Here is a 19,373-nt window from a genome sequence, read left to right as displayed (position 1 = left end):
ATCTGCCCCTCGGGTATTGGACATTTCCCCTACCCAGCCTATGACCACAGTCACCTGCCCCTCGGGTATTGGACGTTTCCCCTACCCAGCCTGTGACCACAGTCACCTGCCCCTCGGGTATTGGACGTTTCCCCTACCCAGCCTATGACCACAGTCATCTGCCCCTCGGGTATTGGACATTTCCCCTACCCAGCCTATGACCACAGTCACCTGCCCCTCGGGTATTGGACGTTTCCCCTACCCAGCCTATGACCACAGTCAACTGCCCCTCGGGTATTGGACGTTTCCCCTACCCAGCCTATGACCACAGTCACCTGCCCCTCGGGTATTGGACGTTTCCCCTACCCAGCACATGACCGCAGTCACCTGCCCATCGGGTATTGGACGTTTCCCCTACCCAGCCTATGACCACAGTCACCGGCCCTCCCGGGTATTGGACGTTTCGCCTACCCAGCCTATGACCACAGTCACCTGCCCCTCGGGTATTGGACGTTACCGTACCCTAGCCTATGACCACAGTCACCTGCACCTCGGGTATTGGAAGTTTCCCCTACCCAGCCTATGACCACAGTGTCCAGGCCCTCGGGTATTGGACGTTACCCTACCCCAGTCTATGACGACAGTCACCTGCCCCTTGGGTATTGGACGTTACCCTACCCCAGCCTGTGACCACAGTCATCTGCACCTCGGGTATTGGACGTTACCCTACCCCAGCCGATGACCACATTCACCTGCACCTCTGATATTGGACATTTACACTCCCCAGCCTATTAAAACAGTCACCTGCCCCTCGGATATTGGACGTTACCCTACCCCAGCCTATGACCACAGTCACCTGCCCCTCGAGTACTGGACGTTACCCTACCCCAGCCGATGACCACATTCACCTGCACCTCTGATATTGGACATTTACCCTATCCAGCCTTTGAAAACAGTCACCTGCCCCTAGGATATTCAACGTTACCCTACCCCAGCCTATGACCGCAGTCACCTGCCCCTCGGGTATTGGACGTTTCCCCTACCCAGCCTATGACCGCGGAGTCACCTGCCCCTCGGGTATTGGACGTTACCCTACCCCAGCCTATGACCACAGTCACCTGCACCTCGGGTATTGGACGTTTCCCCTACCCAGCCTATGACCACAGTCACCTGCCCCTCAGGTATTGGACGTTACCCTACCCCAGCCTATGACCACAGTCACCTGCCCCTCGGGTATTGGACGTTACCCTACCCAGCCTATGACCGCACCTACCTGCCCCTCGGGTATTGGACATTTCCCCTATCCATCCTATGACCGCAGTCACCTGCCCCTCGGGTATTGAACATTACCCTACCCCAGTCTATGACCACAGTCACCTGCACCTCGGGTATTGCACGTTTCCCCTACCCAGCCTATGACCGCACCTACCTGCCCCTCGGGTATTGGACATTTCCCCTATCCATCCTATGACCGCAGTCACCTGCCCCTCGGGTATTGAACATTACCCTACCCCAGTCTATGACCACAGTCACCTGCCCCTCGGGTATTGGACGTTACCCTACCCAGCCTATGACCGCACCTACCTGCCCCTCGGGTATTGGACGTTTCCCCTACCCAGCCTATGACCACAGTCACCTGCCCCTCTGGTATTGGACGTTACCCTACCCCAGCCTATGACCACAGTCACCTGCCCCTCGGGTATTGGACGTTTCCCCTACCCAGCCTATGACCGCAGTCACCTGCCCTCGGGTATTGAACGTTTAGCCTACCCAGCCTATGACCGCGGAGTCACCTGCCCCTCGGGTGTTGGGCGTTTCCCCTACGCAGCCTGTGACCGCAGTCACCTGCCCTCGGGTATTGGGCGTTTCCCCTACGCAGCCTGTGACCGCAGTCACCTGCCCCTCGGGTATTGGGCGTTTCCCCTACCCAGCCTATGACCGCAGTCACCTGCCCCTCGGGTATTGGGCGTTTCCCCTACGCAGCCTATGACCACAGTCACCTGCCTCTCGGGTATTGGACGTTACCCTACCCCAGCCTATGACCGCAGTCACCTGCCCCTCGGGTATTGGACGTTACCCTACCCCAGCCTATGACCGCAGTCACCTGCCCATCGGTTATTGGACGTTTCCCCTACCCAGCCTATGACCACAGTCACCTGCCCATCGGTTATTGGACGTTACCCTACCCAGCCCATGACCACAGTCACCTGCCCCTCGGGTATTGGACGTTACCCTACCCCAGCCTATGACCACAGTCACCTGCACCTCGGGTATTGGACGTTTCCCCTACCCAGCCTATGACCACAGTGTCCAGCCCCTCGGGTATTGGACGTAACCCTACCCAGCCTATGACCACAGTCACCTGCCCCTCGGGTATTGGACGTTTTCCCCTACCCAGCCTATGACCGCAGAGTCACCTGCCCCTCGGATATTGGGCGTTACCCTAACCCAGCCTATGACAACAGTCACCTGCCCCTCGGGTATTGGACGTTTCCCCTACCCAGCCTATGACCACAGTCACCTGCCCCTCGGGTATTGGACGTTTCCCCTACCCAGCCTAAGACCGCAGTCACCTGCCCCTCGGGTATTGGACGTTTCCCCTACCCAGCCTATGATCGCAGTCACCTGCCCCTCGGGTATTGGACGTTTATCCTACCCAGCCTATGACCCCAGTCACCTGCCCCTCGGGTATTGGACGTTTCACCTACCCAGCCTATGACCGCAGTCACCTGCCCCTCGGGTATTGGACGTTACCCTAGCCCAGCCTATGACAACAGTCACCTGCCCCTCAGGTATTGGACATTTCCCCTACCCAGCCTATGACCACAGTCACCTGCCCCTCGGGTGTTGGACGTTACCCTACCCCAGCCTATGACCACAGTCACCTGCCCCTCGCGTATTGGACGTTTTCCCTACCCAGCCTATGACCGCAGAGTCACCTGCCCCTCGGCTACTGGACGTTACCCTACCTCAGCCTATGACCACAGTCACCTGCCCCTCGCGTATTGGACGTAACCCTACCCAGCCTATGACCACAGTCACCTGCCCCTCGGGTATTGGAGGTTTCCCCTACCCAGGCTATGACCACAGTCACCTTCCCCTCGGGTATTGGACGTTACCCTACCCGGCCTATGACCGCAGTCACCTGCCCCTCGGGTATTGTACGTTTCCCCTACCCAGCCTATGACCACAGTCACCTGCCCCTCGGGTGATGGATGTTACCCTACCCCAGCCTATGACCACAGTCACCTGCCCCTCGCGTTGGACGTTTTCCCTACCCAGCCTATGACCGCAGAGTCACCTGTCCCTCGGGTACTGGACGTTACCCTACCTCAGCCTATGACCGCAGTCACCTGCCGCTCGGGTATTGGATGTTTCCCCTACCCAGACTATGACCACAGTCACCGGCCCTCCCGGGTATTGGACGTTTCCCCTACCCAGCCTGTGACCGCAGTCTCCTGCCCCTCGAGTATTGGACGGTACCCTACACCAGCCTATGACGACAGTCACCTGCCCCTCGGGAATTGTACGTTACCCTACCCCAGCCTATGACCGCACCTACCTGCCCCTCGGGTATTGGACGTTTCCCCTACCCAGCCTATGACCGCAGTCACCTGCCCCTCGAGTATTGGAGGTTTCCCCTACACAGCCTATGACCACAGTCACCTGCCCCTCGGGTATTGGACGTTTCCCCTACCCAGCCTATGACCACAGTCACCTGCCCCTCGGGTATTGGACATTTCCCCTACCCAGCATATGACCACAGTCTCCTGCCCCTCGAGTATTGGACGTTTCCCCTACCCAGCCTATGACCACAGTCACCTGCCCCTCGGGTATTGGACGTTACCCTACCCTAGCCTATGACCACAGTCACCTGCACCTCGGGTATTGGACGTTTCCCCTACCCAGACTATGACCACAGTGTCCAGGCCCTCGGGTATTGGACGTTACCCTACCCCAGTCTATGACGACAGTCACCTGCCCCTTGGGTATTGGACGTTACCCTACCCCAGCCTATGACCACAGTCATCTGCACCTCGGGTATTGGACGTTTCCCCGACCCAGCCTATGACCGCACCTACCTGCCCCTCGGGTATTGGACGTTTCGCCTACCCAGCCTATGACCGCAGTCACCTCCCCCTCGGGTATTGGACGTTTCCCCTACACAACCTATGACCGCAGTCACCTGCCCCTTGGGTATTGGAAGTTTCCCCTACCCAGCCTATGACCGCAGTCACCTGCCCCTCGGGTATTGGAAGTTTCCCCTACCCAGCCTATGACCACAGTCACCTGCCCCTCGGCTATTCGACGGTTCCCCTACCCAGCCTCTGACCGCAGTCATCTGTCCCTCGGGTATTGCACGTTTCCCCTACCCAGCCTATGACCGCAGTCACCTGCCCCTCGGGTATTGGACGTTTCCCCTACCCAACCTCTGACCGCAGTCACCTGCCCCTCGGGTATTGGACGTTTCCCCTTCCCAGCCTATGACCGCGGAGTCACCTGCCCCTCGGGTATTGGACGTTTCCCCTACCCAGCCTGTGACCGTAGTCACCTGCCCCTCGGGTATCGGATGTTTCCCCTACCCAGCCTATGACCGCAGTCACCTGCCCCTCGGGTATCGGATGTTTCCCCTACCCAGCCTATGACCACAGTCACCTGCCCCTCGGGTATTGGACGTTTCCCCTACCCAGCCTGTGACCGTAGTCACCTGCCCCTCGGGTATCGGACGTTTCCCCTACCCAACCTCTGACCGCAGTCACCTGCCCCTCGGGTATTGGACGTTTCCCCTACCCAGTATATGACCGCGGAGTCACCTGCCCCTCGGGTATTGGACGTTTCCCCTACCCAGCCTGTGATCGCAGTCACCTGCCCCTCGGGTGTTGGACGTTAACCTACCCCAGCCTATAACCATATTCACCTGCCCCTGGGTATTGGACATTTACCCTACCCCAGCCTATGACCACAGTCGCCTGCCCCTCGGGTATTGGACGTTTCCCCTACCCAGCCAATGACCACAGTCACCGGCCCTCCCAGGTATTGGACGTTTCCCCTACCCAGGCTATCACCGCAGTCTCCTGCCCCTCTGGTATTGGACGTTTCCCCTACCCAGCCCATGACCACACTCACCTCCTCGTCGGGTATTGGACGTTTTCCCTACCCAGCCTATGACCGCAGTCACCTGCCCCTCGGGAATTGGACGTTTCCCCTACCCAGCCTATGACCGCAGTCACCTGCCCCTCGGGTATTGGACGTTTACCCTGCCCCAGCCTATGACCACAGTCACCTGCCCCTCGGGTATTGGACGTTTCCCCTACCCAGCCTATGACCGCAGTCACCTGCCCCTCGGGTATTGTACGTTTCCCCTACCCAGCCTATGACAACAGTCACGTGCCCCTCGGGTATTGGACATTTCCCCTACCCAGCCTATGACCACGGAGTCACTTGCCCCTCGGGTATTGGACGTTACCCTACCCCAGCCTAGGACCATATTCACCTGCCCCTGGGTATTGGACATTTACCCTACCCCAGCCTATGACCACAGTCCCCTGCCCCTCGGGTTTGGACGTTTCCCCTACCCAGCCTATGACCACAGTCACCTGCCCCTTGGGTACTGGACGTTAGCCTACCCCAGTCTATGACCACAGTCACCGGCCGTCCCGGGTATTGGACGTTTCCCCTATCCAGCCTATGACCCCAGTCACCTCCCCCTCGGGCATTGGACGTTTCCCCTACCGCAGCCTGTGACCGCAGTCACTGCCCCTCAGGTATTGGACGTTACCCTACCCAGCCTATGACCACAGTCACCTCCCCTCGCGTACTGGACGTTTGACCTACCCAGCCTATGACCGCAGTCACCTGCCCCTAGGGTATTGCACGTTTCCCATACCCAGCCTAGGACCGCAGTCACCTGCCCCTCGGGTATTGGACGTTTTCCCTACCTCAGCCTCTGACCACAGTCACCTGCCCCTCGAGTATTGGACGTTTCCCCTACTCAACCTATGACCGCAGAGTCACCTACCCCTCGGGTACTGGACGTTACCCTACCTCAGCCTAAGACCACAGTCACCGGCCCTCCCGGGTATTGGACGTTTCCCCTACCCAGCCTATGACCGCAGTCTCCTGCCCCTCGGGGATTGGACGTTTCCCCTACCCAGCCTATGACCACAGTCACCTGCCCATCGGGTATTGGACGTTACCCTACCCCAGCCTATGACCACAGTCAGCTGCCCCTCGGGTATTGGACGTTTCCCCTACCCAGCCTATGACCGCGGAGTCACCTGCCCCTCGGGTACTCGACGTTTCCCGTATCCCAACGTATGACCGCAGTCACCTGCCCCTCAGGTATTGAACGTTACCCTACCGCAGAATATGACCACAGTCACCTGCCCCTCGGGTATTGGACGTTTCCCCTACCCAGCCTATGACCACACCTACCTGCCACTCGGGTATTTGACGTTTCCCCTACCCACCCTATGACCGCACTCACCTGCCCCTCGCGTATTGGACGTTACCTTACCCCACCCTATGACCACAGTCACCTGCCCTTCGGGTATTGGACGTTTCACCTACCCAGCCTATGACCACAGTCACCTGCACCTCGGGTATTGGACGTTTCCCCTACCGAGCCTATGACCGCGGAGTCACCTGACCCTCGGGTATTGGACGTTTACCCTACGCAGCCTGTGACCGCAGTCACCTGCCCCTCGGGTATTGGACGTTACCCTACCGCAGCCTATGACCACAGTCACCTGCCCCTCGGGTATAGGACGTTTCCCCCACCCCGCCTATGACCACAGTCACCTGCCCCTCGGGTATTGGACGTTTCCCCTACCCAGCCTATGACCGCAGTCACCTGCCCCTCGGGTATTGGACGTTTCCCCTACCCAGCCTATGACCACGGTCCCGTGCCTCTCGGGTATTGGACATTTCCCCTACGCAGCCTATGACCACAGTCACTTGCCCCTCGGGTTTGGACGTTTCCCCTACCCAGCCTATGACCATAGTCACCTGCCCCTTGGTTACTGGACGTTAGCCTACCCCACCCTATGACCACAGTCACCTGCCCCTCGGGTATTGGACATTTCCCCTACGCAGCCTATGACCACAGTCACTTGCCCCTCGGGTTTGGACGTTTTCCCTACCCAGCCTATGACCGCAGTCACCTGCCCCTCGGGTATTGGACGTTTCCCCTGCCCCAGCCTATGACCACAGTCACCTGCCCCTCAGGTATTGGACGTTTCCCCTACCCAGCCTGTGACCGCAGTCACCTGCCCCTCGGGTATTGGACGTTACCCTACTTCAGCCTATGACCACAGTCACCGGCCACCCTGGGTATTGGACGTGTCCCCTACCCAGCCTATGACCGCAGTCTCCTTCCCCTCGGGTATTGGACGTTTCCCCTACCCACCCTATGACCACATTCACCTGCCCCTCGGGTATTGGACGTTTCCCTACCCCATCCTATGACCACAGTCACCTGCACCTCTGATATTGGACATTTACCCTCCCCAGCCTATTAAAACAGTCACCTGCCCCTCGGATATTGAACGTTACCCTACCCCAGCCTATGACCACAGTCACCTGCCCCTCGAGTACTGGACGTTACCCTACCCCAGCCGATGACCACAGTCACCTGCACCTCTGATATTGGACATTTACCCTATCCAGCCTATGAAAACAGTCACCTGCCCCTCGGGTATTGGACGTTACCCTACCCCATCCTATGACCACAGTCACCTGCACCTCTAATATTGGACATTTACCCTCCCCAGCCTATTAAAACAGTCACCTGCCCCTCGGATATTGGACGTTACCCTACCCCAGCCTATGACCACAGTCACCTGCCCCTCGAGTACTGGACGTTACCCTACCCCAGCCGATGACCACAGTCACCTGCACCTCTGATATTGGACATTTACCCTATCCAGCCTATGAAAACAGTCACCTGCCCCTCGGATATTGGACGTTACCCTACCCCAGCCTATGACCGCAGTCACCTGCCCCTCGGGTATTGGACGTTTCCCCTACCCAGCCTATGACCCCAGTCACCTACCCCTCGGGTATTGGACGTTTCCCCTACCCAGCCTATGACCGCAGTCACCTGCCCATCAGGTATTGGATGTTAACCCTACCCAGCCTATGACCGCGGAGTCACCTGCCCCTCGGGTATTGGACGTTACCCTACCCCAGCCTATGACCACAGTCACCTGCACCTCGGGTATTGGACGTTTCCCCTACCCAGCCTATGACCACAGTCACCTGCCCCTCAGGTATTGGACGTTACCCTACCCCAGCCTATGACCACAGTCACCTGCCTCTCGGGTATTCGACGTTACCCTACCCCAGCCTATGACCACAGTCACCCGCACCTCGGGTATTGCACGTTTCCCCTACCCAGCCTATGATGGCACCTACCTGCCCCTCGGGTATTGGACATTTCCCCTATCCATCCTATGACCGCAGTCACCTGCCCCTCGGGTATTGGATGTTACCCTACCCCAGTCTATGACCACAGTCACCTGCACCTCGGGTATTGGACGTTTCCCCTGCCCAGCCTATGACCACAGTCACCTGCCCCTCAGGTATTGGACATTACCCTACCCCAGCCTATGACCACAGTCACCTGCCCCTCGGGTATTGGACTTTACCCTACCGCAGCCTATGACCACAGTCACCTGCACCTCGGGTATTGCACGTTTCCCCTACCCAGCCTATGACCGCACCTACCTGCCCCTTGGGTATTGGACGTTTCCCCTACCCAGCCTATGAACGCGGAGTCACAGGCCCCTCAGGTATTGGACGTTTGCCCTACCCAGCCTGTGACCGCAGTCACCTGCCCATCGGGTATTGGATGTTTCCCCTACCCAGCCTATGAACGCGGGGTCAAGGGCCCCTCGGGTATTAGACGTTTCCCCTACCCAGCCTGTGACCACAGTCACCTGCCCCTCTGGTATTGGACGTTACCCTACCCCAGCCTATGACCACAGTCACCTGCCCCTCGGGTATTGGACGTTTCCCCTACCCAGCCTATGACCAGAGTCACTTGCCCCTCAAGTATTAGACGTTACCCTACCTCAGCCTATGACCATATTCACCTGCTCCTCGGGTATTGGACGTTACCCTACCCCAGCCTATGACCACAGTCACCTGCCCCTCGGGTATTGGACGTTTCCCCTACCCAGCCTATGAGCACAGTCACCTGCCCCTCGTGTATTGGACATTTCCCCTACCCAGTCTATGACCACAGTCACTTGCCCTTCGGGTATTGGACGTTACCCTACCCCAGCCTATGACCATATTCACCTTCCCCTGGGTATTGGACATTCACCCTACCCCAGGCTATGACCACAGTCACCTGCCCCTCGCGTATTGGACGTTTCCCCTACCCAGCCTATGACCACAGTCACAGGCCCTCCCGGGTATTCGACGTTTCCCCTACCCAGCCTATGACCGCAGTCACCTGTCCATCGTGTATTGGACGTTTCTCCTACCCCAGCCTATGACCGCAGTCACCTGCCCTTCGGGTATTGGATGTTACCCTACCCCAGCTTATGACCGCAGAGTCACCTGCACCTCGGGTATTGGACGTTACCCTACTCCAGCCTATGACCACAGTCACCTGCCTCTCGGGTATTGGACGTTTCCCCTACCCCAGCCTCTGACCACAGTCACCTGCCCCTCGGGTATTGGACGTTTCCCCTACCCAGCCTATGACCGCAGAGTCACCTGCCTCTCGGGTAATGGACGTTACCCTACCTCAGCCTATGACCACAGTCACCTGCCCTCGGGTATTGGACGTTTCCCCTACCCAGCCTATGACCGCGCCTACCTGCTCCTCGGGTATTGAACGTTTCCCCTACACAGCCTATGACCGCAGAGTCACCTGCCTCTCGGGTACTGGACGTTACCCTACCTCAGCCTATGACCTCAGTCACCTGCCCTTCGGGTTTTGGACGTTTCCCCTACCCAGCCTATGACCACAGTCACCTGCCCTCGGGTATTGGACGTTTCCCCTACCCAGCCTATGACCGCAGTCACCTGCCCCTCGGGTATTGGACGTTTCCCCTACCCAGCCTATGACCGCGCCTACCTGCTCCTCGGGTATTGAACGTTTCCCCTACACAGCCTATGACCGCCGAGTCACCTGCCTCTCGGGTACTAGACGTTACCCTACCTCAGCCTATGACCTCAGTCACCTGCCCCTCGGGTTTTGGACGTTTCCCCTTCCCAGCCTATGACCACATTCACCTGCCCCTCGGGTATGGGACGTTACCCTACCCAGCCTATGACCACAGTCACCTGCCCCTCGGGTGCTGGACATTTCCCCCACCCAGCCTATGACCACAGTCACTTGCCCCTCGGGTATTGGACGTCACCCTACCCCAGCCTATGACCATATTAACCTGCCCCTGGGTATTAAACATTTACCGACCCCAGCCGATGACCACAGTCACCTACCCCTCGGGTATTGGACGTTTCCCCTACCCAGCCTATGACCACAGTCACCGGCCCCTCGATTATTGGACGTTACCCTACCCCAGCCTATGACCGCAGTCACCTGCCCCTCGGGTATTGGACGTTTCCCCTACCCAGCCTATGACCGCAGTCACTTGCCCATCGTGTATTGGACGTTTCTCCTACCCCAGCCTATGACCGCAGTCACCTGCCCTTCGGGTATTGGATGTTACCCTACCCCAGCTTATGACCGCAGAGTCACCTGCACCTCGGGTATTGGACGTTACCCTACTCCAGCCTATGACCACAGTCACCTGCCTCTCGGGTATTGGACGTTTCCCCTACCCCAGCCTATGACCACAGTCACCTGCCCCTCGGGTATTGGACGTTTCCCCTACCCAGCCTATGACCGCAGAGTCACCTGCCTCTCGGGTAATGGACGTTACCCTACCTCAGCCTATGACCACAGTCACCTGCCCTCGGGTATTGGACGTTTCCCCTACCCAGCCTATGACCGCGCCTACCTGCTCCTCGGGTATCGAACGTTTCCCCTACACAGCCTATGACCGCAGAGTCACCTGCCTCTCGGGTACTGGACGTTACCCTACCTCAGCCTATGACCTCAGTCACCTGCCCTTCGGTTTTGGACGTTTCCCCTACCCAGCCTATGACCACAGTCACCTGCCCTCGGGTATTGGACGTTTCCCCTACCCAGCCTATGACCGCAGTCACCTGCCCCTCGGGTATTGGACGTTTCCCCTACCCAGCCTATGACCGCGCCTACCTGCTCCTCGGGTATTGAACGTTTCCCCTACACAGCCTATGACCGCAGAGTCACCTGCCTCTCGGGTACTAGACGTTACCCTACCTCAGCCTATGACCTCAGTCACCTGCCCCTCGGGTTTTGGACGTTTCCCCTTCCCAGCCTATGACCACATTCACCTGCCCCTCGGGTATGGGACGTTACCCTACCCAGCCTATGACCACAGTCACCTGCCCCTCGGGTGCTGGACATTTCCCCCACCCAGCCTATGACCACAGTCACTTGCCCCTCGGGTATTGGACGTCACCCTACCCCAGCCTATGACCATATTAACCTGCCCCTGGGTATTAAACATTTACCGACCCCAGCCGATGACCACAGTCACCTACCCCTCGGGTATTGGACGTTTCCCCTACCCAGCCTATGACCACAGTCACCGGCCCCTCGATTATTGGACGTTACCCTACCCCAGCCTATGACCGCAGTCACCTGCCCCTCGGGTATTGGACGTTGCCCTACCCCAGCCTATGACCATATTCACCTGCCCCTGGGTATTAAACATTTACGCTACCCAAGCCGATGACCACAGTCACCTACCCCACGGGTATTGGACGTTTCCCCTACCCAGCCTATGACCACAGTCACCGGCCCTCCCGGGTATTGGACGTTTCCCCTACCCAGCCTATGACCACAGTCTCCTGCCCCTCGGGGATTGGACGTTTCCCCTACCCAGCCTATGACCACAGTCACCTGCCCCTCGGGTATTCGACGTTACCCAACCCCAGCCTATGACCACAGTCACCTGCTCCTCGGGTATTGGACGTTTCCCCTACCCAGCCTATGTCCACAGTCACTTGCCCCTCGGGTATTGGACGTTACCCTACTGCAGCCTATGACCACAGTCACCTGCCCCTCGGGTATTGGACGTTACCCTACCGCAGCCTATGACCACAGTCACCTGCACCTCGGATATTGGACGTTTTCCCTACCCAGCCTATGACCGCACCTACCTGCCCCTCGGGTATTGGACGTTACTCTACCCCATCCTATTACCACAGTCACCTGCCCCTCGGTTATTGAACGTTTCCCCTACCCAGCCTATGACCGCAGTCACCTGCCCCTCGGGATTGGACGTTTCCCCTACCCAGCCTATGACAACAGTCACCTGCCCCTTGCGCATTGGACGTTTCCCCTACCCAGCCTAAGACCACAGTCACCTGCCCCTCGGGTATTGGACGTTACCCTACCCCAGCCTATGACCACAGTCACCTGCCCCTCGGGTATTGGACGTTACCCTACCCCAGCCTATGACCACAGTCACCTGCCCCTCGGGTACTGAACGTTACCCTACCCCAGCCTATGACCACAGTCACCTGCCCCTCGGGTATTGGACGTTACCCTACCCCAGCCTATGACCACAGTAACCTACCCCACGGGTATTGGACGTTACCCTACCCCAGCCTATGACCACAGTCAACTGCAGCTCGGGTATTGGACGGTTCCCCTACCCAGCCTATGACCGCACCTACCTGCCCCTCGGGTATTGGACGTTTCCCCTACCCAGCCTATGACCGCAGTCACCTGCCCCTCAGGTATTGAACGTTACCCTCCCCAGCCTATGACCACAGTCACCTGCCCTCGGGTATTGGACGTTTCCCCTACCCAGCCTATGACCGCAGTCTCCTGCTCCTGGGGTATTGGACGTTTCCTCTACCCAGCCAATGACCACAGTCACCTGCCCTTCGGGTATGGGACGCTTCCCCTAACCCATCCTCTGACCACAGTCACCTGCCCCTCGGGTATTGGACGTTTTCCCCTACCCAGCCTATGACCGCAGAGTCACCTGCCCCTCTGGTACTGGACGTTACCCCACCCCAGCCTATCACCGCACTCACCTGCCCTCGGGTATTGGACGTTTCCCCTACCAAGCCTATGACCGCAGTCTCCTGCTCCTTGGGTATTGGACGTTTCCTCTACCCAACCAATGACCACAGTCACCTGCCCCTCGGGTATTGGACGTTTCCCCTACCCCAGCCTCTGACCACAGTCACCTGCCCCTCGGGTATTGGACGTTTCCCCTACCCAGCCTATGACCGCAGAGTCATCTGCCCCTCTGGTACTGGACGTTACCCTACCCCAGCCTATGACCGCAATCACCTGCCCTCGGGTATTGGACGTTTCCCCTACCCCAGCCTATGACCGCAGTCTCCTGCCCCTGGGATATTGGACGTTTCCTCTACCCAGCCAATGACCACAGTCACCTGACCCTCGGGTATTGGACGTTTCCCCTACCCAGCCTATGACCTCAGTCACCTGCCCCTCGGGTAATGGACGTTTCCGGTACCCCAGCCTATGACCGCAGTCTCCTGCCCCTCGGGTATTGGACCTTTCCCCTACCCAGCCTATGACCGCAGTCACATGCCCCTCGTGTGTTGGACGTTTCACCTACCCCGCCTATGACCTCAGTCACCTGCCCCTAGGGTATTGGACGTTTCCCCTACCCCAGCCTGTGACCTCAGTCACCTGCACCTCGGGTACTGCACGTTTCTCCTACCCAGCCTATGACCACCGTCACCTGCCCCTCGGGTATTGGACGTTACCCTAACCCAGCCTATGACCACAGTCACCTGCCCCTCGGGTACTGCACGTTTCTCCTACCCAGCCTATGACCACAGTCACCTGCCCCTCCGGTATTGGACATTTCCCCTACCCAGCCTATGACCACAGTCACTTGCCCCTCAGGTATTGGACGTTACCCTACCCCAGCCTATGACCATAATCACCTGTCCCTGGGTATTGGACATTTACCCTACCCCAGCCTATGACCGCAGACTCCTGCCCCTCGGGTATTGGACGTTTCCCCTACCCTGCCTATGACCCCAGTCACCTGCCCCTCGGGTATTGTACGTTACCCTACACCAGCTTTTGACCGCAGAGTCACCTGCCCCTCGGGTATTGGACGTTACCCTACCACAGCCTATGACCACAGTCACCTGCCTCTCGGGTATTGCACTTTTCCCCTATCCGAGACTCTGACCACGGTCCCCTGCCCCTCGGGTCTTGGACGTTTCCCCTACCCAGCCTATGACCGCAGAGTCACCTGCCCCTCTGATACTGGACGTTACCCTACCCCAGCCTATGACCGCAGTCACCTGCCCTCGGGTATTGGGCGTTTCCCCTACCCAGCCAATGACCACAGTCACCTGACCCTCGAGTATTGGACATTTCCCCTAACCAGCCTATGACCGCAGTCACCTGCCCCTCGGGTATTGGACGTTACCCTCCCCAGCCTATGACCACAGTCAACTGCACCTCGGGTATTGGACGGTTCCCCTACCCAGCCTATGACCGCACCTACCTGCCCCTCGGGTATTGGACGTTTCCCCTACCCAGCCTATGACCGCAGTCACCTGCCCCTCAGGTATTGAACGTTACCCTCCCCAGCCTATGACCACAGTCACCTGCCCCTCGGGTATTGGATGTTTCCCCTACCCAGTTATGACCGCAGTCTCCTTCCCCTCGCGTATTGGACGTTTACCCTACCCAGCCTATGACCACAGTCACCTGCCCCTCGGGTATTGGACGTTACCCTACCCCAGCCTATGACCACAGTCACCTGCACCTCGGGTATTGGACATTTACCCTACCCAGCCTATGACCACAGTCACCTGCCCCTCGGGTATTGGACGTTACCCTACCCCAGCCTATGACCACAGTCACCTGCCCCTCGGGTACTGGACGTTACCCTAACCCAGCCTATGACCACAGTCACCTGCACCTCGGGTATTGGACGGTTCCCCTACCCAGCCTATGACCGCAGTCACCTGTCCCTCGGGTAAGGGACGTTACCCTACCCCTGCCTATGACCACAGTCTCCTGCCCCTAGGGTATTGGACGTTTCCCCTACCCAGCCTATGACCGCAGTCACCTGCCCATCGGGTATTGGTTGTTAACCCTACCCAGCCTATGACCGCAGAGTCACCTGCCCCTCGGGTTTTGGACGTTTCTCCTACCCAGCCTGTGACCGCAGTCACCTGCCACTCGGTATTGGACGTTACCCTACCCCCGCCTATGACCACAGTCACCTGCACCTCGGGTATTGGACGTTTCCCCTACCCAGCCTATGACCACAGTCACCTGCCCCTCGGGTATTGGACGTTACCCTACCCCAGCCTATGACCGCAGTCACCTGCCCCTCAGGTATTGAACGTTACCCTACCCCAGCCTATGACCACAGTCACCTGCCCCTCGGGTATTGGATGTTTCCCCTACCCAGCCTATGAACGCGGAGTCACAGGCCCCTCGGTATTGGACGTTTCCCCTACCCAGCCTATGACCACAGTCACCGGCCATCCCGGGTATTGGACGTTTCCCCAACCCAGCCTATGACCGCAGTCTCCTGCCCCTCGGGGATTGGACGTTTCCCCTACCCAGCCTATGACCACAGTCACCTGCCCCTCAGATATTGGACATTACCGTACCCCACCTATGACCGCAGAGTCACCTGCCCCTTGGGTACTGGATGTTATCCTACCCAGCCTATGACCACAGTCACCTGCCTCTCGGGTATAGGACTTTTCCCCTACCCCAGCCTATGACCACAGTCACCAGCCCCTAGGGTATTGGACGTTTGCCCTACCCAGCCTATGACCGCAGTCACCTGCCCCTCGGATATTGGACGTTACCCTACCCCAGCCTATGACCACAGTCACCTGCACCTCGGGTATTGGACGTTTCCCCTACGCCAGCCTATGACCGCAGTCACCTGTCCTCGGGTATTGGACGTTTCCCCTACGCCATCCAATGTCCGCAGTTACCTGCTCCTCGGGTATTTGACGTTTCCCCTACCCAGCCTATGACAGCAGTCACCTGTCCTCGGGTATGGAAGTTTCCCCTATGCAGCCTATGACCGCAGTCACCAGTCCTCAGGTATTGGACGATTCCCCTACCCCAGCCTATGACCGCACTCACCTGCTCCTCGGGTATTGGACGTTTCCCCTACCCAGCCTATGACCGCAGTCTCCTGCCCCTGGGGTATGGGACGTTTCCCCTCCCCAGCATATGACCACAGTCACCTGCCCCTCGGGTATTGGACGTTTCCCCTACCCCAGCCTATGACTTCAGTCACCTGTTCCTCGGGTATTGGACGTTTTCCGTACCCAGCATATGACTGCAGAGTCACCTGACCCTCGGGTATTTGATGTTTCCGCTACACAGCCTATGACCGCAGTCACCTGCCCCTCGGGTATTGGACGTTTCCGGTACCCCAGCCTATGACCGCAGTCACCTGACCCACGGGTATTGGACGTTTCCCCTACCCAGCCTATGACCGCAGTCACCTGCCCCTTGGGTATTGGACGTTTCACCTACCCAGCCTATGACCTCAGTCACCTGCCCCTCGGGTATTGGACGTTTCCCCTCCCCCAGCCTATGACCTCAGTCACCTGCCCCTCGGGTATTCGACGTTTCCCCTACCCAGCCTATGACCTCAGTCACCTGCCCCTCGGGTATTCGACGTTTCCCCTACCGAGCCTATGACCGCAAAGTCTCCTGCCCCTGGTGTATTGGACGTTACCCTACCCCAGCCTATGACCACAGTCACTTGCCCCTTGGGTATTGGACGTTTCTCCTACCCCAGCCTATGACATCAAAGTCTCCTGCCCCTCGGTATTGGACGTTTCCTCTACCCAGCCAATGACCAAAGTCACCTGGCCCTCGGGTATTGGACGTTACACTACCCCAGCCTATGACCACAGTCACCTGCCCCTCGGGTATTGGATGTTTTCCCTACCCAGCCTATGACCACAGTCACTTGCCCCTCGAGTATTGGACGTTACCCTACCCCACCCTATGACCATATTCACCTGCCCCTGGGTATTGGACATTTACCCTACCCCAGCCTATGAACACAGTCACCTGCCCCTCGGGTATTGGACGTTACCCTACCCCAGCCTATGACCACAGTCACCTGCCCCTCGCGTATTCGATGTTTCCCCTACCCAACCTATGACGGCAGAGTCACCTTCCCCTCGGATATTGGACGTTACCCTACCTCAGCCTATGACCACAATCACCTGCCCCTTGGGTATTGGACATTTCCCCTACCTCAGCGTATGATTGCAAAGTCTCCTGCCCCTCTGGTATTGGACGTTTCCCCTACCCAGCCTATGACCGCAGTCACCTGCCCCTCGGGTATTGGAGGTTTCCCCTACCCAGCCTATGACCGCAGTCACCTGTCCCTCGTGTGTTGGACGTTTCCCCTACCCAGCCTGTGACCGCTGTCACCTGCCCCTAGGGTATTGGACCTTTCCTCTACCCAGTCTATGACCGCAGTCTCCTGTCCCTCGGGTATTGGACGTTTCCCCTACCCAGCCTATGACTGCAGAGTCACCTGTCCCTAGGGTATTGGACGTTTCCCCAACCCAGCCTATGACAGTAGTCTCCTGCCCCTCTGGTATTGGACGTTTCCCCTACCCAGCCTATGACTGCAGAGTCACCTGCCCCTCGGGTATTGGTCGTTTCCCCTACCCAGCCTATGACAGTAGTCTCCTGCCCCTCTGGTATTGGACGTTTCCCCTACCCAGCCTATGACCGCAGTCACCTGCCCCTCGGGTATTAGACGTTTCCCCTACCCAGCCTCTGACGGCAAAGGCATCTGCCCCCGGGAAGATTGTCCCTTCCAACAGGAATTTCAGGCGCTACTCCCCCGAATTTTCCTGCTCCCGCTCTCAGCGCCTGGGGCTTGGGGCAGAAGACTGAAAAGGATACCTGGCAAGTAGAAAAGGCAGGATTGGGCCTCGCATGCACCCCCGCCCGTGCCCCTCGCAGGGTGAAGTCTGTACTGTTCTTCAAGTAAAATCTGTCCTCTGCTTGCCTGGCGGTTCCCAGTTGTTCAGGCTTCACATCTGGGGACACGGAGTTGGTCGTCATTGGAACCGAGCATAGGAAGGCGGAGGTGAACTTGGTGGATTTCTGCCATGCACAGGGCTTCTGGGCGCTCAGTGAGGAGGAGTGAGTGCGGGCTGTGGTCAGGTGCCGCGAGCTGGCCCCTGCCGGGCCCTTCCTCTGTGGAATGGTCTGCTCTCTCCTGCGACCTCGGGATCCAGAAGCCCAGCTGGATCTCCCAGAGCCCGCTCCCTCAGCCCCAGTCTGTTCTCTGAGAGCCCCGAAGCCCAGCCGCCCTCTGGAACGCCTGTTGGCAAGGCGGTTCGGTGGAGATTCTTGGCGCCTGGTGTTCAGCCCCCTTGTGTGCGGGCTGTCTGTCGCCTCTGGATGGCCCTCGGGCCTTTATCTGTGAGAATGCAGAGTGCGGTGGCTCCCACCCTGAATGTGCCCATTTCTTTCCCCTATAATGGCACATTCCTTAGAGCCAAGAGGAGGAGAACCAGGACCAGTCCACCACATTGCCAACGCTATGTTGCATTGTTTCAATGTTTAAGTTCACATTTTTGATTGTTTATTCCTAATTATTTTTTATATTACTGTAAATAGAATTGATTCCTTAATTTTATTTTTTATTGTTCATTGCCTATGATAGAAGCACAACTAATTTTTAATGATCCTGTGACCTGTTACTTCATTGAACTTTTTTGTTCTAATAATTTTTAGCGTTTTTTGTTTGTTTGTTTGTTTGTTTTTGTTTGTTTGTTTTGTTTTTTGTTTGGAACAGGAATTGAACTCAGAGGCTCTTCACCCTGAGCCACATCGCTAGCCCTTTTTACTTTTTATTTTTTTATTTTGAGACTGTAAGGCCCCCAAAAAGGAAACCCCAACTCTGTCCCATGGATGGACGGCAACCCCAATCAACCGCAGGAGGCGTCACTTGATGCAAACCGCAAGAGGTGTTTATTCCAGCGCCCTGGGACCCAACTCGAGGAGTCGAGTCCCTAGCAGAAAATCTTGTAGGTTTATAAAGGCAGAAACCACACATCGGGAGGGGTCGCACATGAAAGGGAAAAGGGGGACAAAGCTGCCAGGAAATTTCAAAGGCGGTCTGGGTTTGCTGACAACATGTTTCACAATGTTTTACAACAGGGCGTAGATTCTGGTCAATAGTTTCTGGTAATTCTACTGTTTGAGCACTATCTAGCTATCTGGCTCAATTTACTCTTTTACTCCCTGTTTGGGGCTGATTTCTTGGAACAGCTTTAGGGGCTTTGTTCCCATTACTGGGAGG

The sequence above is a fragment of the Sciurus vulgaris genome, assembly GCF_902686455.1.
Source record: "Sciurus vulgaris genome assembly, chromosome: 9".
Lineage (NCBI taxonomy): Eukaryota > Metazoa > Chordata > Mammalia > Rodentia > Sciuridae > Sciurus > Sciurus vulgaris.
The sequence above is the reverse complement of the archived record's forward strand: the minus strand, read 5'-3'. Positions refer to the sequence as shown.